Source organism: Motacilla alba, chromosome 5 (genome assembly GCF_015832195.1).
Source record: "Motacilla alba alba isolate MOTALB_02 chromosome 5, Motacilla_alba_V1.0_pri, whole genome shotgun sequence".
Lineage (NCBI taxonomy): Eukaryota > Metazoa > Chordata > Aves > Passeriformes > Motacillidae > Motacilla > Motacilla alba.
This window is the reverse complement of record NC_052020.1, coordinates 47,816,525-47,842,474: the sequence shown is the minus strand read 5'-3', so window position 1 is coordinate 47,842,474 and position 25,950 is coordinate 47,816,525. Positions and strand designations below refer to the sequence as shown.

The window sequence follows — 25,950 nt, the reverse complement described above, 5'->3', positions numbered from 1 at the left end:
ATGCACTGAAGTGTCTGAAAACACAGCCACACCGTTTGGTTTTAAGTTAATTCCTTCCCTATATTCATCCACAGTTCTTCAGCACCTTAGGAAAGGGTTATTGAGACACTTCACTGCAGTAAAGGAGGGCTCATGCTGCAGCCAGACATTGTTCAATGTGGGCTAATGTAGCACAAGGAACAGCTTGCTCTATACCAGAAAAAAACTTTGTGTTGTTGAGTTCCTAATCTTAGGTTTTCAGTAGAAGAGAATCTCTCATGGGTGTGTGAAAGAACAAATCTATGAATGCACTAGAAAAGTCTGTATGGTGGGTTTTGGGTTTTAGTTTTTGTTGTTGTTTAATTGTTTTATTTTTAAAGGTGCAAAAGCTGTTCCATGATTTGTTTTAAACAGTATTTCACTAGATAAATCTAGTGATTTAATGATCTAAATGATAGAAAATCATTGCACCAATGCAAATGCTTCTTCTTTTGCTTCCAGTATCAATTTCTTGTGCGGTTAAGAGCAAGTGGTGGTGGAATGAAGAACATATGAGAACCTGGAGACACCTTAAGACATTTTAGACACCTTCTGCCAGCAGATTGAGTCCAAGGACAGAAGAGGATTTAAGGGGCAGCTTGTTTTTCCTCACCTTTCTATTAAGAGTTTCTGCTGATCTGTATGCCCTGTTACAAGGCATTTAACAAAAATAAGCCTTGAATAATTTCACAAAACTTATTCAAATTACTCAAGAAAGTATCCCTTAACACCAGGAGGTTATTAAAGCAATGCCTGATTTCAGATCCTGTCACATTGCTGAATCCCAGCTTCAACACAGTTACACACTTAAAATGCAATTTAAATAAACACTGAGAATTCAAAAATCCCACAGCACCCACTTAGCTCATTTAGCCCACCCTTCATGCTTATCCATCAGCAATTAAAGACAAGATACCACAGTGACTAAAAGAGATTTCACAGATTTTATAAGCAACTGCATTTTCTTTCAGTACTTCTGTGTTTCATCATGTATTTTCATTTCAAATGAGGGAAATTTGAGACCAAATGTGTTTCAAGTCCATTCTACTGTACTGGAGCATTTTGTTCTGCTCCTTAAGTAGCATCAAAGGACCCTGCAGTTATCTCAATTCCTGTCTATCAATTAAATAGTTGCAAAATCCAGAATTTGCTATACATGCTTTGGATTGCAGCCAACACAAGATTCATTCGTTTCTGATGAGCAGTGCACATTTAGGTCTACCAGAAAAACACTGTGTGATGAAAAGGGGAGCAACATTTTCTAGCATTGCTTAGTCTGATTTCTTTTTTGTACTGCAGATAGAAATAAATCTTTGGAGCTGGAGGAGAATAAATTTGGGTGCAAAGAACAGCCCTCAAAGTAACTAGAAAGCAAATAACACTCGATGCAATTGGGGATGCAAGATGCACAAAACTAGGGGCAGGGTGATATCACCCAGGAGAAATTTTAAGAAAGGATGTTTCAGCAGAGCTGGATGAAAGGGAAGGGAAGGGAAGGGAAGGGAAGGGAAGGGAAGGGAAGGGAAGGGAAGGGAAGGGAAGGGAAGGGAAGGGAAGGGAAGGGAAGGGAAGGGAAGGGAAGGGAAGGGAAGGGAAGGGAAGGGAAGGGAAGGGAAGGGAAGGGAAGGGAAGGGAAGGGAAGGGAAGGGAAGGGAAGGGAAGGGAAGGGAAGGGAAGGGAAGGGAAGGGAAGGGAAGGGAAGGGAAGGGAAGGGAAAACTTTACTAAAAACTATCCCCTGATAATGCCTCCAATAATGCATATAAAGATGCTTTTAATTTGCAACACTATAGCATTTCAGATGTTTCATGGTTTGTGAAATTTAACAAGAGCTATCATGCTTTAGGCTGAATCTGTTTTGGTTTTGCCTAGATTACTGAGCCAAACACAATGAGTTTCAACTCAATGCAGCATTCATGTGCTAACGCTTTCCCTGGTTTATGTTTTCTTATGCATCGACAGACAACCAATGGGAAGTGATTAAAAAACCAATTATTTATCTGCTACATTTGACTGCTTCTCCTCACCCTTCAGGAAATACACCAAGTGCGGCGCAACATCTCCCTTGTGAAATATCTCAGTCATTTCTTCATGCACACACCTCCCATGTGGCTCAGTCAAAGGGGAGTGAATGCCCCCAAGACTGCTGTGTTCATGTATGGACTTTACAACTGGTGTCTCAAAACCATTTAGGACTTCAGAAAGTGGTATCACAATATATTTGGATTTTAACAACAGAAGCAACAAGCTTTGCAACAGAAAATCACACCACGTCAAAGTATTTATATGCCTGAATATAAATCATTAGTGTTGGAAAAGGCTCTTAAAATAACCAAGTCCACCTGCCAATCCAGTGTCACCACCATGATCACAATTAAACAACAGCTCAAGTGCCAAATCCACACTTCTTTTGAACACTTCCAGGAACGGTGACTCTACCACTTCCATGGGCTGCCTGTTCCATGCTTGACAATCCTTTCTGTGGAAAAAAAAAATTCCTAATATCTAATGTTTCTCCCAACAGTTTCAGAAATATAATTTCAGTCTATACAAAAAGTGAAGACAAAAATACCTAAAAAATGCTAGTGAAAAATATATTTAAATCCCTTTCTCTGTATTTTGTCACACACTGGAACATAAAACATATAAGAAGAGGGAGTCCTGTTAAGTTCAATTTTACAGCTGAGGTTTTAGACTAATGATTATTATCGGGCAACTGATCCGACCTTCAACTCTTATACAAGATGCTGCTAAAATAAACTATTCTTGCTTTGGCAGTCAGAGGAGAAGCCTGCCTGGAAACCCAAACAATTCTAGAAATAAATGCTGGTAAAGCAATATTCTTAACAGATTGGTACAAATATAGTAACACATCACTCTTCCAGAGAGCAAGCTGGGGACCATAAAATAGCAGACCAGCATCCCTGCCAGAAAGATCAGGGAATTGCTCCCATGTTGTCCCGTTGGTAACTCTCACTCCCTGGCCTATTTTAAATCATGTCTGAATATTATTCTAGCATCAGTGTTACTACTAAAGCCACAGAGATTTAATTTACTGGCAGCAGGGAGGGGGGAAAAAAAAAGCTAAAAATATTAAGACAACATAAGGCCAGATTCTGATTGGAGCTATACTGAACACATGCATTAACCCTAGTGACTTCAGAGTAATTACACAAGGTTGCTAAAATTAGCATCTTGCCCACAGCACCGAGCAAATTAGAAATGCATAGACACAGATGAAAGGAGAGACAGCAAATGAGAGCAGCAAGACACTGCCCCCATGAAGTCTTTGCTGTGTTGCTGACAAGCAAAAGGAATTTGGGAGAAAAACCCATTCCATCCCAACTTCTCCCCAGGAACCCGAGCAGGAGGGTGCTGGGCTGGAAGGTACTTAGCAAGAGAGAGAGGCGTAGTGGAGAGCTCAGGAAGCCTTTCAAAAGGAAAGACAGGGAGTTTGCCTGCCAGGCAGGTTTTTGCAAGATCTCATCATTCTATTTATAACACCACATGCCATGTTACATTACATCACACCACGGCAGATGCACACCACATGCAACAAAACGCATTAGAAGCACTGTGGGTTCTCTCCAGAATAAATGCCCACAGCTCACAGCAGCAGCTTAAAGGCAAGTTTCCCAGGAAGGATTTGAAATTCCTTGGTAAAAATTTGTAACCTATGGAGTTAACTTTCACATTCTGCCAGCTCAGCGCTTGAGAACTCAGAGCATCTATCAACACCCCCCCGGTTTACATCCTCACGATTTTAATTTGTTCAGGGTTTATTCTTGCCTTTTTCACCAAGAACAAACCGCAGTGTAGTTTTTCTTACATTTAACTGAGTTTTATTTCTCTGTCTATTCAGGAGCTCATCCAGGCATCCTGTTTCACACCATTAAAGCAAACAGTCACTGGTAACACTGCAGCAAATCTGGGATGTCCCAGATGTTCTGAGGCAATCTATAGGCTTCACTGCACTCAGGATGGTGACTGGACATAACTCTGGCCAGCCTTATGTAGTCAGACCTCTTTTGAAGTGAGGGTTGTATTGGAGTGGATGACCTCTGGAGGTCCCTTCCAGACTGAATTAAGGTTTTATGGTTCTCAATATATTTCCTAGTGATGTAGGTACTATTTGCTGCTAATATAAAAACCACATGTATCACCTAAATTATTTACAGTATTTGCTTTGCTTTGATTTATTGGGTTCAGAGTTCTCTTAAAGTAGAACAGGCAACACTAGCTGATTGACTTGAACAAGTGTTTGTTCTTCTCGGGAGCACATTGATAAAAATGAGTCCAGCAGCTCATTTCAACTTCTGAAACTTGCAAATAGCAATTGTAAAACAGCAAAATGAGAAATTTTATGAAGGCAGGGAACAATTACAAAAAAATGCATCCCACTGGTATAGAAGTAAGATGAGATCAGAAGCGACAACTGAAGGAGAGAAGTGCCATCTCCTTCTAGGGCCTATCCAGATGTAGACAGCTTTGCACTGGTCCCAGTTATGTCCTTAGACAAAATGGAAGATAAAAATGCAGTTAAAAAAATTATCACTTTGAAATCCCGAGGAGATTATGCATGAAAATACTTATTAAATGCATAATACCATGTTTTGAGAAAAGGACTATGTGAACACAAAATTAATTGAAGACTGCATCACAGCAAATGTGCACAGTGGCACTGAGGAAAGATTGCAAAGGACAAACTCAGTTGTTATTCCTGACATTCTCTAAGCTTGATGTTGTAAATGTGTTGGTGTTTGTTTACTACAGCATTTTTTTACAGAAATATTATTTTCTGTAGCATGTCAGAGCTCATCCCTAAGCAGGTTCTCCATTTCATTTAAGAGATGAAAAACGTGGAAGTAGTAATTTTGGCATGAATTTAGCAAGTGAAATAAGGTTGCTAACACTGCAATATTTTCCTGGTTTGGGACAAATTTGGAAGGGAACTTCCAAAGGGATGACTCCCAAAGGGCAAAATTCAGCAGCCCTTTCCTCCATCTGTCCGGGAGAAAAATCTCATCTGAAAGAAGTGGAGAAAACTGTTTATTTAACATGCAAAGTACTCCCAAACATGAAAAAAGTAATACTATTAACCAATGAAACCTCCTATTGTTCTGAAGAGATGGCAAATTCTGGGGACTGGAGAGAGAGAGAGTCCTGTCCGTGGGTCTGTCCTCTGCAGAGCAGCTCAGAGAGCTCCCAGACAATAGTCCTGGTGTTTCCAAACCAAACAACAGCTAAATAGTTCCAAAAAGCTTCTGGCCTCAGCTAAGTCAAAACTAACTAAAAGAGCTTTTTCCTGCTGTCTGTGCTGCAGATAGCACAGTCTGGGAGCAGGAATGTGCAGGGGTGCAGCTTCTGCAAACAAACTGCGCTCTTCTTCTGCCCCCTTTGCTCTCAGAACCAGCCTTAAAGGTGCACAACTCAATACCCAGCATAAACAGAGCAGAGGATTGGGAATACAAGCATCATTTAGAGAATTTAATGAGAATTAAGTAAAAGCAAGCAAGCCAGAAGTCATGCGAGGAAAAACAAGCAAACAGGTTTTAGAGATATTTTGAAAAAAGCAGCCAGCATGATTTCATTCTGGTATTTTCAGAACATGTGGTATTATCTGTATTTGCTCTGGTGAGTCAGGGAGCCAACCACCAGCCTCAGTTCTCGGTGCCTATTTAATGTCTGAGATAAGCAGTGTTTAGTGTGCAGTGTTTGTTGATTCTAAGCATAAAAGGATCTCATCCCACCACTCCAGTTAATAGGATTATACATGCCAGGCAATTTGTGGTGTGTCAAATGCCACATTGAAATCTTTACTGAAGTAATTGTTTAGTCTCCAGATTTTGAGTCACAATCATAGATAGTTTTTGCCCAGAGCTTGCCTTATGGAAAAAGTAATATCTTAGGCTACGAGCAGAGCAAGTGAAAGTAGGTTTTTAATCAGTTTTAAACTTAAACCATCTAAAGCTATACCTGCTTACATTTCATCTTGCCCCAAAGACAATAAGTGGTGTCCCATGACAGCAGACAGGATCATGACAGCTTTTGTGAGGAACTGCCCTGGCTCAGTCCCAATTGTCTGGACCTTTCCATCATATCAGGCCTAATACTACAAGTTCACTGGAGTGGAAGAGCCTCAAGGAAGTGATGATTCATTTCTGGGAAAGCATTAGACAATAGTGGACATTCAGAAAAGGGTATTGGGTCAAGACCGATGCTTTCCCTTTCTCCAGTTCTCTACACCTTACAAGTGTTTTGGAAGAAGACATGGGGTGTTCTGGACTAAAGGCTGGTGTTTGAATCTTACTGTATCTCCCCTGCTGTTTGTGCAGTAAATGTTACAGCAATTTGCTGCCATTTAAAGAGTGTATTCAAGATCCTAAATGACTGCCTGTGTTTGCATTCACAACGGTACTTAAACCTGACAGACTCTTCTGAAAAAATAAATCTGTAATCTTCAATCAGGGATGAAGGAGATTGCATATGTGCCTGCTGCATTTTCAGAGCTCCACTCTTACTTCACTGATAGGTGGATGAATGAAGATGCCTCCTGCTTCTCCCAATACCAATCTCACCCAAAGCACACACTTCACCCTGAGAGCATGGACAGTGACAGAGTGGACCCCAGCAAGACTTCTCATCCTGCTTGCTTTCTGTGCACTTCTCTCTGAAACAGGATCCTGCAGACAGAACACTGAGCATCCCTGACCTGCTTCCTGCAGGCTGACCCGCTGCCACACTAACTCACTGCTGAACTTTGTAACCAGCTAAAGAGACCACGGGCAGCAGTAGAGCACTACTTCTTGGCTCACAAAGCTGGGTTTCCTGAAGGACGGTGAAATTCACCTGTAAATGGTTGGGGGGTTCTTGTTTTTCTTGGTTTTTCAATGTTCAAGGGAAAGGGAAGTGTCCAGCAAAACACAATACAGTTCCCTACTGGCTGTTCTTTTTCTTAGTTTAAAAAATTAAGCAGGATTGCTTCTCTTTAATCCCATCACCATCAACAAAAACTTGCTTGCAGCAAAATGCTCTACAATTCATATGTGTTTCTTTGTTTGCATTCCTCTTATTCAGCCACATCTAGTCCTTCCACTGAGATCTGTCTGGAGGTAAATCAGAAGTTTGTTTGATTCTAAAACATTGGCTGAAGCCTCTATCCAGAGACCCCACTTTAAAAAGACAAGTAATTAACTCTCCAATCATTATTTTAAGGGAAAAAAGTACCACTAGCTGTGTAGATAAGCAGAATGACATACAATATTTCCTTAGCAAATGATAATATTAATTTCACAACCCTTTCATCCCAATAGTAAAGAGATCCACCGACTTAATTCGAATTTTCATTTCATAACCCCTCTTAAAATAACACTGTACTCATCATTTTAGGTTGCTGAGTCTTGCAGTGTGGAGATGCTTGAAGTGGACAGCCACCAGTCTGGTGAGAGGAGCCTCTTCAGCCCCAGGAGCCATTCCTGGTTCAGCCTCTGCTCTGGCACAGGCAGTACAGCCCTAAGGTATGGAGAAAACTCCCAAAGGGCCTCCACAACACAAGATCTCTGCAGAAAGCCTCCTATCTCCAGCTTCCTTCAGGTTCTAACTATTTTGTCCTGGTAAAGGCCGCTGCTGCTCTATGTTTAAATAACAACTGACCTAACTCACGTGAGCTCAGCTAGTCTGGGCTTCGCATGTTCACAGCTCCTCACTCTGTAGCTCACTGCTTTCAGCCAGGCAGAGCTGCTTCTCAAGCACAATAAAACAGCATACTCAAAATGAACATTTCCACTCCCTGTCTCTTCCCTTGCCCCTTCTCCATCACATCCCTTAGACCATCTCCCACACAAGCTCCTATTCCATGGGGGGACATGACAGAAGGAATTTTGCACTTGCTTTTAACTTGAATCACCGGGTTTGAACAGGGCTCTGATTGCTTTCATACCCCTCCTCCACATATGTGAAAAGAAGGCAGCATACAGCATGCTGTCCAAATGGAGGGAGGGAGTGACAAAACCAGGCTCTGCAGCAAAGATCACCAGCAAAACTCACATCAGAATAAGGAGCTGGAAGGTGTCTGGTGCACAGGCTCTCAAAAAGCATCCTCCTACTAGACAAGCCCAAAGCAACCTCCTACTTCACTCTCATATATGATATAATAAGAGCTTAATAAATCTGTTGTTGCTGAGGTCAGTAACATTGCCTGAGCTCTCTCCCTTTCATGGGATGCTTGTACAACTGGTGGAAGCCTTCTTACCATTGCCATGACTCTCTCAGCAGAGGTCATCAGGAGAAGTCATTAGACTGTTTATTTTGATGGAAATCCAGTTTGGTAATGCTTATGTTTAACAGGTGCCAAGATTTGCATTTCTGTCAGCTTGAAGTGACAGTGAGTCAAAGAATCAACACAGCCTTTATCAACATCCACAACATCCTGAAGTGGAAATTAAAAACTTTACAAACTTTTGTTCATATTATTACTCTTGCACAACAGAATCTGCTGAATCAACTCGATTCTCACTGGCCAGAAATTAGTTTATAATATATGTAAGTGAATACCTATGTTAATTTTAGCTATTGCAAATGCCATGGAAATTTTAATGGCAATAACTCTTTGGGGAAAATGCTGAGACAAATAGGATTTCAAATTTTTTTAGGTATCATCCACAGCTGGAGAAAGAATATGTTTTAACACATCTTTGCCAGTCAATGAATGAGCTGTGATGAATTAAGAGAGCAGGCCACTTGAGTAGTTGGAATGCTTTTTCCTGTGATCAAACCTAGCTACATCTCTGCCAGTGATATTTTTCCCCAGCAGCACCTGCAGGTACACCTGTAATTTAATCCTGAGTCTCCCCTTCACAGTAATTCCTCTTCAATAACTTTCTAGCAGCTGTGCCCCTGTCTCATGTGCAGTAGAACCAGCAGAGAGCCAGGGCTGGACGTTCAGTGGGAGCACCCTGCTCAGGCAGAGCGGAGGGAGAGCTCTGCCTGCCGCCGTGCTTTGCCCCTGGCCAGGGAGATGTGGCCACAGGCACAAACCCAGTGAACTGCACGGAGCAGTGACTAATGGCACGCTGAACTCAAGCTAGAAAATATCTCGCATGACTAAGTACTACTTCAGTAGGAAAATAAACTTTTATCCAGAACCACCCAAAACCACTTGTCTCCAGTATAATGTGGCTACTATCATCAGTACAAACAGAGAAAGGAATATTATCCCCATTTTGGAACCCAGTCAAGCTGTACTTGACAAATCCTGATTGGCAGTGAAGCTGTGTGCTCTTGTCATGCATGCAAAATAAAAAATACATAAGGTGTGATCTTTTTAATTGAAGCTGATACTATTAACCTCGTGCAAGTGTGAAATAAAAAGCCTGCACTCACTTGGTTGACAGATGGTAACCTCAGGAAGCAGCAGTTCAGCTGGAACTCTGAGCCAGCATTCACAGAGACAGACCATTGGTCACATGGAAAATACACAGGCAAGGAGAGGAACCAGCATAAATCTCTCACATCTTCAGTCATTATTCTAACTATATGGTCACAGCTTCAGGTTTGAAGGCACCTTTTAAACAATTATGGCACTGGCAGTTTTTATTACATTGTTTATTACTTTGAGGGGTTTATGTTGCACATTTTACTGAATCAGTGTTTCCAATATTGTTCTTCTGGACAGCAACTGATGTTTTCATAATCAACAACAGCTCTCATGTCTTCTAAAAGCATAAGTACTTATTGATACATAAAGTTATAGTTACCTAGTATTTTTTACTCTTTCATGATCCAAATATTCCACAAGCTTTTTCTCATTTGCTAAAATACATAACCACAATATAAACATCAGATATATTTGTAGAATTTTGGGAATGAAGACCTTTTCATTACTTTTATGTTATCTAATTTCAGTGTATTTGTTTTAGATTTAATCCTACTGTAAACATACACGATGTGTACTTGTTCCCTGCAACAAATTGTGTCTGGGACTTGGAACAGTCTAGCCCTGCAATCTCTGGCAAAACATTTGCCATTTTTTCACAATTTCCACTCAAACCTCCTTTTATAAATTATCAACACCTGAAGGCAAAAAAGTTCATAAGCTAGGGAAAAAGTATCCTGGATGATTTTCTGCCCTGAAACATTGAAGTGAACATAGATAGCACAGAAAATATTCCGTGTCACAAAATAAACCTCCCAGAGTAGGGTTAGAGATGCAGGCTCCAAATTCTACTAAACCCATGGGCATTTATGTATGTGGACCAAAACCACATATTGATAAGCATTTGAGAGGGACCATCTACTACTGGCTGTGTAAAACCTTACAACCCAGACATGTAGAGATAACAACTTTTCGCTCAGCAAACCTGCTTTGGCATTTTCATTGTTTGATGTATTTCCTGTTTAAGCTTTAACCCAGGCCCCTGGGTATTCAGCCCAATGATCTACCACAGGAGAAATTTCAACTTGCAGAAGGGTAAACAGGCATTTAAGATGGTACATGTCAGGCATTTTCAGAAATGTTCAAAATCACCCTGGATCTATTTTTAACATGAAAGTCACTATGTAATCCCACACTGACATTCTCCTCTCTGATATTTTTAGATCTGGAGCTTTTCAGGTGAAAACAGAGGTTGCATAAGGGCTGGCGAAAGGGGATTCTTGGCTCAGTTTAAACTGCAATGTAGTGCAAGTGCCAAGATTACCTCCAGCCTCACGCACTCTACAGTTCTCAGAAGTCATAATCCTTGCTGCAATTTCTGCAGGGAACAGTACATCAGAGGAATAGTCAAAAGCCACATGCTGGTGTGTTCTGGACATACAGATTGTCCCAAGTCTTTGGATCATTAAAGCAAATAGCACAAGTTAGACAAAAAAAGCAGCTAGAGACATGAAAGGGAGATCTAAGAACACTGCAGCCTTTTGCTGAGGTGCCAAACACATGAGTGGTGCCAAGCAGAAGGATGTGGAGGGAGCAGGGTTGGGGCAGTGCTGTTTTCCCCTTGGCATGCCTTTTGGAGTTGCAGCATCCCTGGAGCTCTGGGCTTTGTGGCTTTTTCAAGCCTAACCCTAAGCGGAGCAGTAAAAGCAGCTTTTTGCTGAGGTGCCCAGCACATGGATGGTGCTGAGCAGAAAGGTGTGGAGGGAGCAATCTTCGGGCAGTGGGGTGTTCTTTTTTTGCAGTGAAATGGACCAAACCTTGCCAAATCAATGCTCATAGAAATTGCAAGATTTCTTTTCCTTGCATGAAATGAAGGATTTCATTTCATGCAAGGAAATAAAATCTCAAAGTCAGAGAACAAAGTGGAACAAACTGGCTGGGGTTTTCACAATTAGGCACCTGGGTAATCTAAATACCAATGTAGTATTATGTTCTATTCTAACAAAATATATTAAGCACATAGAAAATACTGATTATTGAACTTAAGCCATAGCTCCAGCATGAGATGGGTTTATCCTACTGTTCTGGTCTCCACGTTCATGCCTTCTCCATGCCCTACCCATAAGTGAGGAAATACTGTCACCTCTCTTTGCAATCATTGCATCTCCTCCCAAGAGGAGACTCAGGTACATGGGGAGGGACAGAGCTCCCCCATGGCTGAGGCAGAAGGGACCATGGGGATCAGGGAGGAGAGCTGTCCCAGCCAGAAACCAGCCCATCGTGATTGCAATCCCCTTTGGCTTTATGTGGGCTGATCAAACAAGGGATAACCTGGTCCACCATGGCACTGAAGGAAGTCCTTTCCAGAGTGACACTGTGGGCACTCATTAATGAAGTGAACACAGGGGCGTCAACCCAAACTGTCTCCTGTTTGAGCTTACTTTTAATTAGGCTACAAAGACTTCAGTACCACAGTGGTTATGACTGCTAATGTTTTGTTCCACAATCAGATCTTAACAAAGTTGTGAAACAAAGTTCTCTGAAAAAGAAAGAAATTTAAAAAAATTTAAAGATTAGAAAAATGCTTTGAAGAATTCCTTAAGGAAGGCTCAAAAAAGACTCAGACATTGTTTAAAAAAATCCTGCATCAGAGAACAAACTGCAAGGTGAATAATAACTATACTGTGTTCAGAAATTAAAGGTTGGATATTACTCTAGGGCTGTATTTGGAAGTTCAGGCAGAAAGCAAGTGCTGACAGCAAGGAGCTATAACTCGGATGAGATGGTTTCAAATGGGCCATCTGGCCAGCAAAGGAACAGAAGTGGCAATTGGAAAACCTGAAAACACCTCATTACAGCACATCACAACTGAGACTATGACTCTGTTTCCAGCTCTCCTTGAGAAAGCTTGCCCAGACACACAGAACCCAGGCAACAGCTTCCCTTGGCAGTTTGGAGAAAGAGAAGGAGGGAGGGAAAAGGGAAGCAATAAAGGGTTTCTGCTGTGGAGTCACATAATAAGCCATAATGGACTGCACTTTATCACACAACATCTAAAGGAGCCTAGAGAAGTGATGGCACACTGTTCCCAAATAACAAATCTTAAAGAAGATGGAGATAAACTCCTTTTTGTTCAGCACTAAGAACCAGCTTGTAGCACCTGCAGGAGGATGTTTGTAACACCTTTTATTTCCCATGTTTGATGAATACGTCATATCTCTACATCAAATCAAGCATTTTGAAAAAGGTGGATCAGCATGCATTTTAATAATTGCCACTCCTATGTCCTCTCAGCTTGGGAATGAGAAAAGGGGAAATCTGTTTCTGCTGGGCTGTGGGGCAGACTGCAGCTCAGCACTCCAGCAGGCTCTTCTCTGGCACAGCAGGCAGTCTGGTGCAGAGGACATCAGCACTCACAGTCCCCTTTGGAAGCCACTGTATGTGCCTTGCTGTTTATCAGTAGCAGTGAGGACTGGAATTACCCAGACATTGGCCCTGTTTCTGGCTTCCTGCAAATAGATGATTTAGCTTTTTACTTTGTGGATTAACTTTAGCCAGTGGGAAAAGTGTATCCTAGACATCTTTGAGCAATCTCATGATGAAATTCCCAGTTGTTCTTTTTTGTAAAGTTTGCTTTGTCTCCACTGTTCTTTCTTTACATGATTTAATCTCCTTGAACGCTCTTCATAATTTATTTTTAAATTCCAGGCATTTTTATGCTTCCATCAATTTTTATTATATGTAGGATTTACACTTTTTTCTGTCCAATTCAGATGCATAATGCATTACTTTGGTTGAAAACTTCTGCAAGTTCTCCAAGACTGCACAATGTTTAAAATAAAATCATTTCCCACACTAGTCAGACCAGCAAATTTAATGCCTCAAGCACTTTAATAACATGGTTTTAAATAGACTGCTGAAATATTAATCTTAGTGTTCATTTTTCTTTCATTCTGCCTTTATTGTTTGACTTTTCTTCTTCCTGTCTATGTTTCAATATCCTTTGGACATCATCACATCCACAGGATGATTCAGATGTTGGGAGAGCTGTATGTTTCAAGCCACAGTGTGTTCCAAAGGAATACGTTCCTTATTCTTCACATGGAGCCAGTTTTCTTTGAAACATCTCACCTGTTTCAAACTTTGCTTCTTCAAGTTTAAAGATCTATTTGTATTAAACTTTGTAATACTGTAATACCTTAGGTGAACAAACTGTAGAATTACCTTTTTTCTTTGGGCTTGTTATTTCTCTTGTTGTTGGGCAAAGTCACAAAAAAAGGTAAATTCATCCCCTAGCAATCCCCTAGGTGCAGGGAAGGCATCAGACTGAAGTGATGTTGTGAAATTGGATAGCAAGAACCAGCAGCAATTTTGAACCTGTAGCATTAGAAATCGGGAAAGATGGTAATTAAAGAAGGACTCAGTTCAAGCAATCTTCTGGAAAAGTTTAAAATATATCTCAAGATGGATTGGTATCCAGACTGAGCTTAAATTGGTATTTACTTTCAACATGGAATCATTCAATGTATAGAATTTTTTAATGTTAATAGCATAAAGCATTTTTGTAGCTAGGATTTTGTGTCATCTACCTGATTTAATCAAATGGTTATAAACTGCCCATGGGTATCTTAAGGCTAGAAATGGGAAGTCTTCAAATCACCCAAGGACACAGGTTCAGGAACAAAGCCACAATTGCAGAAATGGGAGGAAACATTTTCAGTAATTAACTTCCAAGCAAAGACACTTTGGCAAGAGGAATGGCAGCTGCCTCCAGCAGCAGCACCACAGCTCTGGTGAGCAGTGAAGCCTTCCTGTGCCTGCTCTTAGCCAGAATATGCTTAGTCTAGCAGAGACAGAAGATGGAAGGCTGTGTCCCTTTCGGTGCACTATGTACCTGCCGGGCACGCAGGCCTCGCATTGCTGCTAGCAGAGACAAAGACTTCACCCCTGTGTGCTGCTGGCAAGTGTCCTTTGGCTCATTGGCTGAGCCTCCACCAGTTCATCCAGCGCAAGCCCTGTGCCCTGCTCCAGGCACATTTCCTGGGTGTAAGAACACAGTGGTCATCCCAGACTTCTATGAAAAACTGGATTTTTATCCAAACTAAGTGTGCAAGGCCTTGGCCTTGGCCTGTAAATTTGATCCCCACAACAAAGGAGGCATTTGGTGCTGTTTGCTTGGCTGTCTCTCCAGCTGTTTCTCCCTTGCAACAAAGGCTGTTTAATGATTGCAAATTGAAAAAACACTTTTGGCTACTAAAAGGGATCCTTAAGATTATACCATGTCTTGGTGAGACATATGAAAATATTTCCTTCTTTCCTTGGGATTTTATGCCCTACTCAGGAGGAAAAAGATTAACACAGAGATTAATGTAGTAGAATATCACTTTTTACTTAGTTACTCCACACTGCAATCAGACGCCTGGGAACAGAAAACAAAGATATTAACCCAGAGACAAAAGTATCTTCTAAACTAACCACCTAACCTCAGGCGTGGCCAGACCAAGTCAGGACAGAGACGGACTCAGCCAGAGATATTTTCTTTTACTTTTTCTAAGAGAAAAAGGAATAAAATGGCTGCACTAGATGTTTTTGTTCAAAGGGATTCACATTCATATTCTCCTCAAAGCAATTTTATTACCTCTGCATACAGGTTTCATAATAACCAGCAGAGAAGAAAGGAAAGGCACTAGAAAAGTTCCAGGTCCAAAACAGTCCCAACTGGACAACAGAAGGGCTCGTTATGTCGTTTCATAGATTCTGCTAATGGGTGGAAGGAAAAAAAAAAAAAAAAAGTAAAAGACTCTTTAAAAAAAGTTTAAAAATTTGAGATAGAAAGGTACACTTAAAATTTCCAGCCACGAGCAGTCCGGTTCAGTTTTACTTTCAGCCTGCAATTGTCTTAGACCTGATCTCATTTCTACGGCAATCTCCCGTCTCCAGCCGGCTGGGGAAGCAGAGGCGGCCCCGGCGCGGCCCGGCCCCGCTGGGCGCTGGGCGGTGAGCGCGGCTCGGGCTCCCAGCAGCCCGCCAGCAGCGCGCCTTCTCCTCGCTGCGCGCTCAGAGCAGCTCTCTCTCTTCTGGCTGCTGCTCACGCTCGGCCTGAAAACATTCCGAGAGATAATTGCCCAAGGAAGAGGAGGCTTACTGCGGCAGTATCGCTCAATAAGGAGCAGCAAAACTCATAGCAAGGTTCAGAAATTATTCCTGGATGATTAGTACAGCCATAAAGCTGCATTTTCTTTAAAATTCTAATTAAATCTAGACAAAGTGATAAAAATAAGTCAAAACAGATCTGGACATTAATGAGAGGTAAAGGCTTTGGTCTTTTGCAATTTCAATGGTAATTACTAAGGGATGTCTTATCCCCTCTCTACAGCAGAGGAGGAGCACAGAGACCTCTGGGTTCCAGCTAACCCTATTGTTCTCAGATAAAAAAAATTAATATTAGACAGGTAGCAAACTAGGAAACATCAAGACAGAACAAGGAGCTGGAATAAAAGTGGTCCATAGAGATAGCAAACCCCACCATCATTCTCCTTACTGACAGTTCAGCTACTCCAACAGGGTCTTTCTCAAAGAAATTTTCTATAGGTTTGCCAACAACCCATCCTTCATTTTGGGGCATAAGAGAACATTTCCTTTCAGCAAGCAATTTCTCATCACAAACTAGACAGTGAGGTGGTGGTTGTATGTGCTAGAATTCTGATCACATCACAGTGGGTTGTGTTTTACCGACTGCAATCATCAAGTACAGGCTTCCAGCCCACCCAGGACAGAAAAGGTTTGGTTTAAGGTGAGGGGTTTCATCAGAGTGTATCTTTAATAAAAACCAGGCAGCATATGGTTTTCTGGCTTTGCTTTCTAAAAGGGTTCTGTGCCTCTCACTAGAAGAAAGTGTATTTTGAAGGCAATTTGGGAACAAGAAGACAACTAATGCTATTTGTGGGAAAAGAAATCAGAAGGTAAGACCAGGCTTTGGCTTATACCACTGTAATATTATTACATATTTTGCTGTTTTTTTCTCTTCTAGATGAGACAGGTGGATTTGAGAAGGATCATATCTCTGCCACTCTCTCATTCTCTGCAGGTTATAGAAAGGTGATGCCTGCTCAGATCACACTGCTGATGGAGCACTGGGAGTTGCTGCTTTAGAAACACTGACTTAAAATGCTTTGCATTCAGAACAGTGAGTGCTATGTGCAATTTACTTACTGTATTTAAAGGCAACAAGCAATTTGTACTGAAATGCAATTATATACTTAGGACAGCCAATGTAAAACATCAATGTAAAAGGATTTAACATCAATGTGTTTGAGGACTGTTATCCATTTGTACAAAGAATGTTTCACACAAATGCCTTAATCCCTACCCCGTCGTGGTGAGCCCTCAGCCCCACAGTCTGGAGTCCTTATGGTAACACTTAGGAGTTCCTGACCACCAGGAAGGGTTAGCTTTGCACCACTTAATCTCTAAAAATGTCCCTTTAGCCACAGGTGCTTCAAATGCATGGTAAGAATGTAAAATTAGGGTAAGCAGTTCAGAAAGGCTCTGAAAGGGATCCAGTTTTCCTGGAAGAGAAGCTCTGCCCACTATCACAGCAATAACAAAACCCATCTATTTCCACCCCAGAAAAATTGTAATACCCCTAATCTCAGTCATGTCATGCACCACTAGAAGTGCTGGATCATGGGCTGCTGTACTGGGATGTAGGGAACTGAATGGCAGAGGCATAGGCAGAGGGGATGGAGATACTTCTGAGAAGTATAGGTATTAAGATGCAAAACATAAAAAGATAAGTCAGATCTGGACAATCAGAAGCAGCTTTAAGAGAAATATGTGAACAGCAGCCTACATAAATTGTTTTGCCTTAGTTGATACAAGCAGAGCTGGGTTTATAGGCACAGGTCAGGAGATTCAGCTGTTAACCCTGAACACAGAGGATTGGGTCTTCTGCCAGCTCAGGAGCCCGAGAAAGGTTTTTGATAGTGAGCTGTATGTCATCTTTTAGAAAGCAAAAATATAACATACAGAGGCATAAAATCTCTTATTAGTTGAGAACAACAGCACCAGTAATGAATTTTCACTATTAATAAATCCTGCCCCCAGAGCTTCTCCAGAAAGCTTAATAAATATTTCATTGTGTTCCATTCTGAGAAGTAATCCAAAACAAGACTCTGAAAATCTTGAGGAAATGTGAAGGAACTGTTTGAAGTGTAAGATTTTGAAATGCTAATAGCTGTTAGGAAGCATTAGCACTGTTTATCTCTGATTGCACCAGGAGCAGAATATCTACGAGAGTGATTTAATGAGCAAGACATCCAGTGTAGTGCTATTATATGCTTCTCAAGCATAGTAGGATAATATTCCAAAGCCACTGCAACCATGACACTGCAGCCTTAAACAGAAGGAGAATTAGAATTTCCTCCCCCCTCAGTGGAATTCAATGGAATTCCCCCTGCCCTCCATCATTCAACATGGATAAATTCAAGCCTAAAATACCCCACACCGTGTCCACGTAAGGTAATCTCACATCACAGATAACATCTTGCTTCTGATACCTTCAGCACAAAACAAAAAGCCAAGACAAGCATCTGGAAAGTCAAAAACCAGTTAGGGTAAACCTCATTTGAAGCGGTAATGAACAACCTAGTCTCTAAAGGCTTTAAATGAGTATCCTCAAGCACACTAGTAAACATTTTAAATATGTATTCACAGTCCTGTTGGATTCTAATGCTCCTCTGATGAATAAAGCTGATTCTCCTTCTCAGTAAATAATTCAGTAGCAAAGAATTGCTTGGCCTGGAAAAAAAAAGAACAATGGGCCAAGACTTAAGATAGTTGCTCTTTTCTGAGACATTTTTGCCTCAATTTTGACTTTGTGGGTAGAGGTTTCTGCAAAAGAGGCAGTCACCCAAATGAAGTTTGTGTTTGTATTCACAACTGCAGTTTAGTATCCATTTTTTCTGGCCTTTATTCTTTATTCTGTTAGTGGAAGAAGAAAGAGTTGATGGCATGAAAACATATTTTATATAAGCTTCTGCCACAGAGGAATCATTTTCCTATTGAAGGACAAAGTGCAGTTTTGTTCTGTTTAGGGTCAGGTACATTCATCTTGTGGTGCAGTGTTGCTGGCATTAGATACCTGGGAGTGCAAGGTACCCAAGAATTTCATCTAGAGTAGAATCCAGAAAACAAAATACTATACTGTGTTTCCAAGTGGGGTTTTATGTTTATTTAATGTCAGCACAAAGATGCAGCTAAGTACTGAAGAGCAATCTGATTAGGAATGAGGGTAACAGTAATAAAGCACTCCTAAAAAAAACAGGCAACTCCAGTTTCCTCCCTACTAAAAATAAGTATTTTTAAACCAGAGACTTTAAAGCAGACTAAAACCTCTCCCAGGTTAATTCCATTAACTCTATGAGTCAGAACATGGTTTGCTCTAAAACACCACCAGGCCTGATCTGAACCCCACAGAAACCTTTTGGATCAGACCAAAAGGGACAAACAAAATGTATTCATTTTTGATATTTAAAAAATGCAGTAATTTGAGCCACACATATTCTTAATATTGCTTTTGTGAGATACTTATATAGATCAAGGAAAGACTACAGTGAGTCTGAAACAGTCACAAGGCAGAAACCTTTTGGTATGCACCTGAGCCTCCCTTTCCAAGAAGCAAAATTCCAACCCAACAAGCTTCTCTGAAAAACGGAGATATTCACAGGCATTGGCAAACTATTAGCTCAAGATCCTGCAAAGTCCTAAAGCCATCCTGGGAGACCCACTGCTTAGATAAAAGAACCCACAAAAACAGGAGATTTCTAACAGAAATGAGATGTACAGGGGCAGGTTGAAAGACTAAAACTTCTAGCAGCCAGTTTGGAGCTCAGCTTTAAATCTTCCCAAAAATGAAGCTTTGTGTACCTCTAAAGTTAGGAGAAAGCCAAAAGACTAGATATACCAGAACCTGACCTTAAACTTTTCAAGTTTAAGTGTGTTTGGATCCAGCTTGTTTCTAGAAAACTTCAGGAAAAGCCTTATTTCTATACAGTATTTTCCACAAATAACAAAAAGCAAACAAAAATTCTTTTTGTATTATTTCACAAAGACTCCCCCTCATAAGTCAGAAAACTAAACTAAGAAAAAAACTACATATGTATAACTGACCTTTTCTTTTTGAACTTTATCCATGGAAGTTAGCTTAGCTGCATGAACAAATCTTCATGGGTGACTCCCTTCTGACTGTGATCTTGGCACTAGAAACAAGGAGTGACACAACAAAATGCTTCAATCTGGAGACATAATGCTAGCATCTTAAAGTCTAAGGCAGATCAGTTCACAAACTCTAAGTGCAAAATAAACTTTAGGAAAAAAGTAAATCAGAGCATAAATCACTAGGCAGTTTCTTTTAGTGAAGCAGTTTTGCACAAAGACTGAATGCAGTTGCTCACAGCTGTTGTATTTTGTATATCCTCAGTTAAATCCCAGGAGTATCAGCCACCTGTGAAGCCCCCATCTGACAACTTCTGTCCCTAACATTTCCCCTTTATCCCAGCCCCACATCACACCAGCAGCAAGGTGGCTCATGCCTGTCTCTTAGGGACTAGAGTTTGCTCCAGACCAGAACTGTCCAATTCTGCCCTGCTAACTGCATTGAGATGCATCCCCTCAGGTTACCCCTGCACAGAGCAGACTCACACAGCCAAGGCAGCCCAGCCCAGCTGGGCCTGCAGAAGGGCAGCACTTCCCACCAGCTGCACCTTCATCCTGGCTGCTCCTCGGCAGCAGCCACCTGCTGGCACGTGTTGGCCTTGCCACTGCCAGGATGCCATGAAGGGCTGCTCCCTCCAGCCCTAGGATGGGCCAGTTTTGCCTCTACTGAGTGTGCCCCTGCAGGCAGCAGCTACAGGAAAACAGAAAATGGACAGGTGGGCGAGGACAGAGGGGACAGCAACACAAAAAGGTGTCTCATGCTCAAACCACAAAATGGTTTCAAGCATTTTCTTGCTTAACTCTCTTATTAAATAATGGCTATGCAGCAACTCACACACACTTTTGGTTTGGCTTTGGTTTTTTATTTTGGTTTATTATTGTGTGATTTTGTATTTTACTTAGGCTGTGCCCCAAGAAATGCTGGCTGTTCAGCTGGACCTTCCTTGTGTGTTGGGAGTAAAGGACAGGCTTACAGACATGGTGTTAGAATGCCACAAGCACATGTCCCTGTCCTATGTATTTTTATAAATGAACAGGCTCAGAAAGATTCCTTTTTTTTTTTTTTTTTTTTTTTTAAGGAACCAGCATTTCTGCAAAATTTCTTACTGGAACTTCTTATACAAAATAGAGAAATCCCATCTGGATACTGCACACAAGAGCTCACATCAAAAGAGAGGCATGGAGAGGCTTATGGAGGTGATCAGAAGAGCATTTTCTCATGACAGAAGGGTGGAAATCTTGTCTTGCACAGTAAAACACAGACTGAAAGAGGAGACAATTGCAGTCTGTAAAGCATCCAAGACCTAACTGCCATGAAAGGAAAATAACTGTTTAATTTAATAGAGATATTTAGATAAAGATATTGTATGAAAACTTGCCACAATCACATCCATCCTATAAACTAGAAGAAGAGTTCCAGCTATTAGGAGGATGAAGCCGGGGAACTCTCTTTCCAAAAGTCATATTTTACAAAAATGAAAATGAGACCCAAAGAATGAAGGTCCCAAACTCATACATAAGGTTTGTGTCAGAGAAAGGAATCAGATACTGTAGACTTAAATGCCAGGCCAGGTTCCCTAAAACAAAATCAATGTTCTTATCAGTGAGGGTGAAATGTGTTGAAAAGATGGTTTGCTGGGCCAAATTTTACAATCCAATGTAGGTGAAGTTAGTAAAGAGAACTAATGTGAGAAACAGATTAGATTTTTCTAACATTAATAAACTGTTAATAAATAATAAATAAATTTTTAGTGGTAAATCAGTATCACTGATTAGTCTTCGGAGTGATTAAATAATATTTTCCTCTGAGGAAAATATTTACATTTCTGACACAGGACATTACCTTAGGATGCTACAGAATTAAAAATCAAAAAGGCTTCGGGCAGTCTTTTCCTTCTTTTGCATGGCAAAGAAAACAATTTATTGATAACTCTGTGTATATGTTCTCCGGAGTTGGTTTTTTTTTTTTTCCTTTTAAATTTAATTTCTGAAATTATCAATACAGTCATGTCCTCAGGGAGTAACATCCATGATTGTAAAGTTCAGTTACAAACAAAAAGGCTTAGACACTTCTCTTTCTTCTGAGCTCCTTTTGATTTGGGATTATCACCTGAGTGTAATCTAATTTTTTTCCTCACATAGTGCTTGTCAGTCTGAAGACCTGCATTTTCCTTTCTCAGTGCCAGAAGAGATCAATGAGAAGTTCTATTCCAGGATTCCCAAGGGCGTTTCCCTTATCAGTTTCATTACCAGGCCTATTTTATGTCAAGCCCTACGCACTACTTGCTTCATCAGATTTCTTTAAACCCTTATTCCAATACCAAAATCCCACATTTATCCTTTTCCAGATAATCCTCAGATGCTCACTTTATGCAAACAGAGAGATGTATTTGCTGTTCAGGAGTAAAAGTGGTGTTTGTTTGGCTCCTCAGGCCCCCATTGCCTCACCCCACCCTGGGAACAGAGACTGTTCCTGCTGTAAACATGTTGTCACCATCTCCAGCAGGGAAACAGTGACACAGGGTCACGCACTCTCCTCACTGTTCCCTCGTGCTCACAAGGATGTTCATCGCCTGTCTTGGGAACCTGGATTCCCAAACAGTATTAAAAATGCAGCCCCTGCCTTTTTTTCCCCCTTGGCCTTACATGAGGCAGAATCTCACATTTTGGGCAGCCTTACTTTGTAAAATGTTTAGCTTCTGACCACACTTGAGTTAAAAAGTCACCTTTAGTAAGAGCAAGCGACTCAGTGCTCTCATCTTGAACTCCTACTGGAACCAGAGTGCACTCAATTTATCCAGTCAACATGCTGGACAATACTTGAAACAGAAACAGGAGGACATGAAGGAATCTTTTACAGGAAAGGTTGGGCACAACAGCACTATTTACATTCCTGCTTCTCTGCAGGCATTTTTGTTCTCTGGCAATTTCTTTCAGCAACATTTCCTTCCTTCCATAGGAGCTTGATCTGAATTTCACCATCTTACCAGTTTTTCTCTGCTGTTTCAAACAACAAAACCCTTCTTTTTCCTTTTTTTCCAGTAAAACTGAAAGACCAGTTTTTCACATGTAGTCAGTGGGATTGGAATGGAATTTCCCCAACACAATGCAGTCTTAAACAAAGATATGCAGGGATGCAGAGGTGAAGGTTATTCCTTTCTTAAGAGCTGATATGTTCTCCTGTCTGCCTGGGGAGAGACAACTTTCCTCCCTCTACTTGTCTATTAAAGTGCTGCCATTAACACCCAAAAGTCTTGCCTCATACCCTGTGAGCTCCAATGAGTTAAAAACCACAGCAGCTTTGCAGAGAAAAGCAGCTGAGAAGAAATACATCATCAAAATTTAAGGGTTTATTTATTGGTGTGAGCCATGGAAACATTCCTGGAGGACTTTCACAGCACCTCCCTGCATCACTGTAAACATACCTAGTTTACATACATTTCTGCCTAAGTATCTTCGGAGAGCTGGGGCAGAAAGGTTAAAGTATGTCTTGCAGTAAGTTCTTAGGTGATTTGGGACGTTCCCTGATACAGCAATGCTGAACTTGGACTTTCCAAATCAACATGTGGCACTGCCAGGCATCTTTGCATGCTGTACTGCTTGATCCCAGCACAGGACAGAAGCCACTGGGAACCGCTTAGGGCCTCCCATGCAGAACCTGAAGCATCTTCTAGAGAAACAGACTGCCCTGGGAGGTACAGGACTTGTGTGTGTGTGTATGTGATGGCAGGAGGGACGGCAGGAGGGACAGCAGGAGTTCTTGCCAAGGCACCAAGGTGAGGGAGAGCCCCACATGCTCTGCCAGCCCCTGGTCCCACAAGCCGTGAAGGCACCACAGTGCTGCTCTCACAGGTGCACTGTGCAGGTGTGGAGGCAAACTTCACTTCTCTGCCTGCAAAACCCAGTGGGATGATGCTGCAGGGCCACAGAGGTAGAGCTCCACTGCTCAGTTGAACTGAGAATTAAATGCTGTGCTGGGAGCTGCCACTGGGCACGCTGAGCTGTCACTCTTCAAAGGGCTTGGTTGTGTAAGCGGACCACGGGAATCACTAAAGCACAGACAATGAAAACAGTTTTAAATGAGAGACTAAATGAAAGGAAAAAGTTGTCAAAATGTCAAGGTTAATGTTTTCATAAAACTAACCTGGGAATGGCTAGACAGTGTAAGTGTAAACCTTAATTAAAACTTTTAAAGTGTGAATACAAAACTAGCTTCGGTCTAGACAGTCAATAAATCTATCCTCCTTAATGAAATAGTGGTCCTTTCGGTATTTTTGGTCAATTTTCATCCTCATCTTTGCAACTATGTGTAACATTAATACTCAGATCCCTGTCTGTCAAAACCAGAGGAGCCATGCAGAGCAGGACCACAGCCTTCTGCTTGGCTCCAGCTCCACGTCCTCCTGCACCCCTGGCTGGGCCAGTGGTTCTGGCTGTAGCTCTGGGATGGGCAGCAGTGTCTGAACACACCCAGCAAGCTGGGCAGTGTACATCTCTGCCCCACCCCTTTGCTGGACCACAATGGTCTCTGCAGAGGATGTCAGAGGCAGTTTCCTCCATCTGCACAGCGCCTGGGGTCTTAAGGCAGTCTGAAGGAGAAGCATTTTTATGTCTTATAGCCTGGCACTGCTATTTGGATAGCCAGAGACGGCAGAAATGGAGTCTGCAGTGCCTCTGAGAAAGCCTGACCCCAACATGTCTCCAATAGATTTTATGAGACCATTCTGAAGAGCTCCGGGATCTTGTTTCCTTGCATTTTGTTGTTAGTGGGCATCATCATCCAGAGTTATAGTTCTCTATAAATTATCGTTCAATGTTCTTGAAATAAAACTATGTTTTGATTTTAAGAAACGAAAGAGGAATGGTAAAACTTCACATCATCTCATATTGTTTGGTTATTACTATTTTAATGCATACCATATTTTATATACTATGGCTCCATGTGAATTTTATAAAGAATGTATGTGCTATCTGAAGACACACAGAGCAGTTGCTCCTTCTTTGTTCTTTCCTTTCAATTGTTGTTTGTACTTACTTGTGTGTACAAGCAGAGTTTGGTTAAATTATCAAGATTTTAGTGGAATCACCACACCCTGCTTAGACACTCAAACCTCTCTTAGCCCATTTTCCTTCATCTTTCTATCCTTTGTCAAGTTTATCATTGCTTTCCTTAAACAAAAGTTCCTATTTTGTGACCAACGGGTGCTCTTTTTTTAAAACACACCTCATTAAGACATAATTTGCAGCCTGTGCTGCCAGTACACTGCAGATTTCCCCAGGGCAGGATCTGGCCTTGCACTGTGATAAAAACCAAAAAAGTCAGGAAAAAGGTGCAGGGACAATCAGCATGTTGATAACAAAGATTGAAATAACCAGCTCTGCCATCTGCTCCACCTTATAGTCTTAAACTTGGACTAAAATTTGCCTTAATTTGTCTGACTCTACCCCAGCATGAATTCCATAGCTGGACTCCTAGTAAGTCCATCAATATCATCTCAGCACATGAATAACAGAATGCTAAACAAGTATTATGGCTCTGTAACAAAATAAGGATATCGGAATGTTACATCAAAGCAATTTTGTTAGGGGGCCATAATATTAATTCAGCATTCTGTTCTTCATAGTGCTAAAACAAGGCTGTTTCACATGTTCCAATCAACAGGGAGCAAACACAAGCAGTACTTCAGCAGCCTATGAGCAAATATGGTTGTGGATATTTAGTGAGAATCAGTGTAACAAGGAAGATGACAGTTTTCTTCAGGAAGGTCACCAATCAAACAGATTTGATCAGAAGCTCCTATCTTTTCTGTACAGAAAAGACAATCTGAAGTTTAACTTCATTTTCAGAAGACAAAACAAGAAAGTTATTGCAGCATATAAAGCCATGAGCATATTGCAAATATTCCAACAGAAGAAAAGCATAAGCTGAGAGTCAGATACTCCAGATGAATGTCAAAATGTTTTGACTTATGTATAGATTGTAAATTGCCAAAGCGACCCCAATTAAAACAATGTAGAGCAAACTTTCTTTCCAAAGAGGTTTCAACGCAAACCTTTTTTTTTCTCCAGTACATAAAATAATGGATTTAATGTGAGTAAATCCTTTCTGCCTCTGCTCATTTACTAGTGAGGAATCTCAGACATGAAACAATGTGTGACAGAACAGTAGAGAAAAATAATAATCTAACTCTACAGGAGATATGTCCTGGCATAGTAAATCAGCACTGAATGCTCCCAGGGCTGCTGCCTGCATTCATGGTTTTCTTTTATTTTACAGTGTTTTGTTAAATTGAAACCGGATGATGCTTTGTAATGAAAACCTTTTCTCAAAAAGCATTTTTTTTT

At 41.1% G+C, this 25,950-nt stretch overlaps 1 long non-coding RNA gene across 2 annotated transcripts in view; it reads right to left on the bottom strand.

Annotated features, from left to right (window-relative positions):
- The window catches only part of LOC119701552, a 160,852-nt gene that overhangs the window by 123,631 nt on the left and 11,271 nt on the right, over positions 1 to 25,950 (bottom strand). For both annotated transcript variants that reach the window (XR_005257092.1, XR_005257093.1), the window contains exon 2: positions 19,561 to 19,649. This is a non-coding gene — a long non-coding RNA (uncharacterized LOC119701552). The remainder of the gene's footprint in view (positions 1 to 19,560; positions 19,650 to 25,950) is intronic.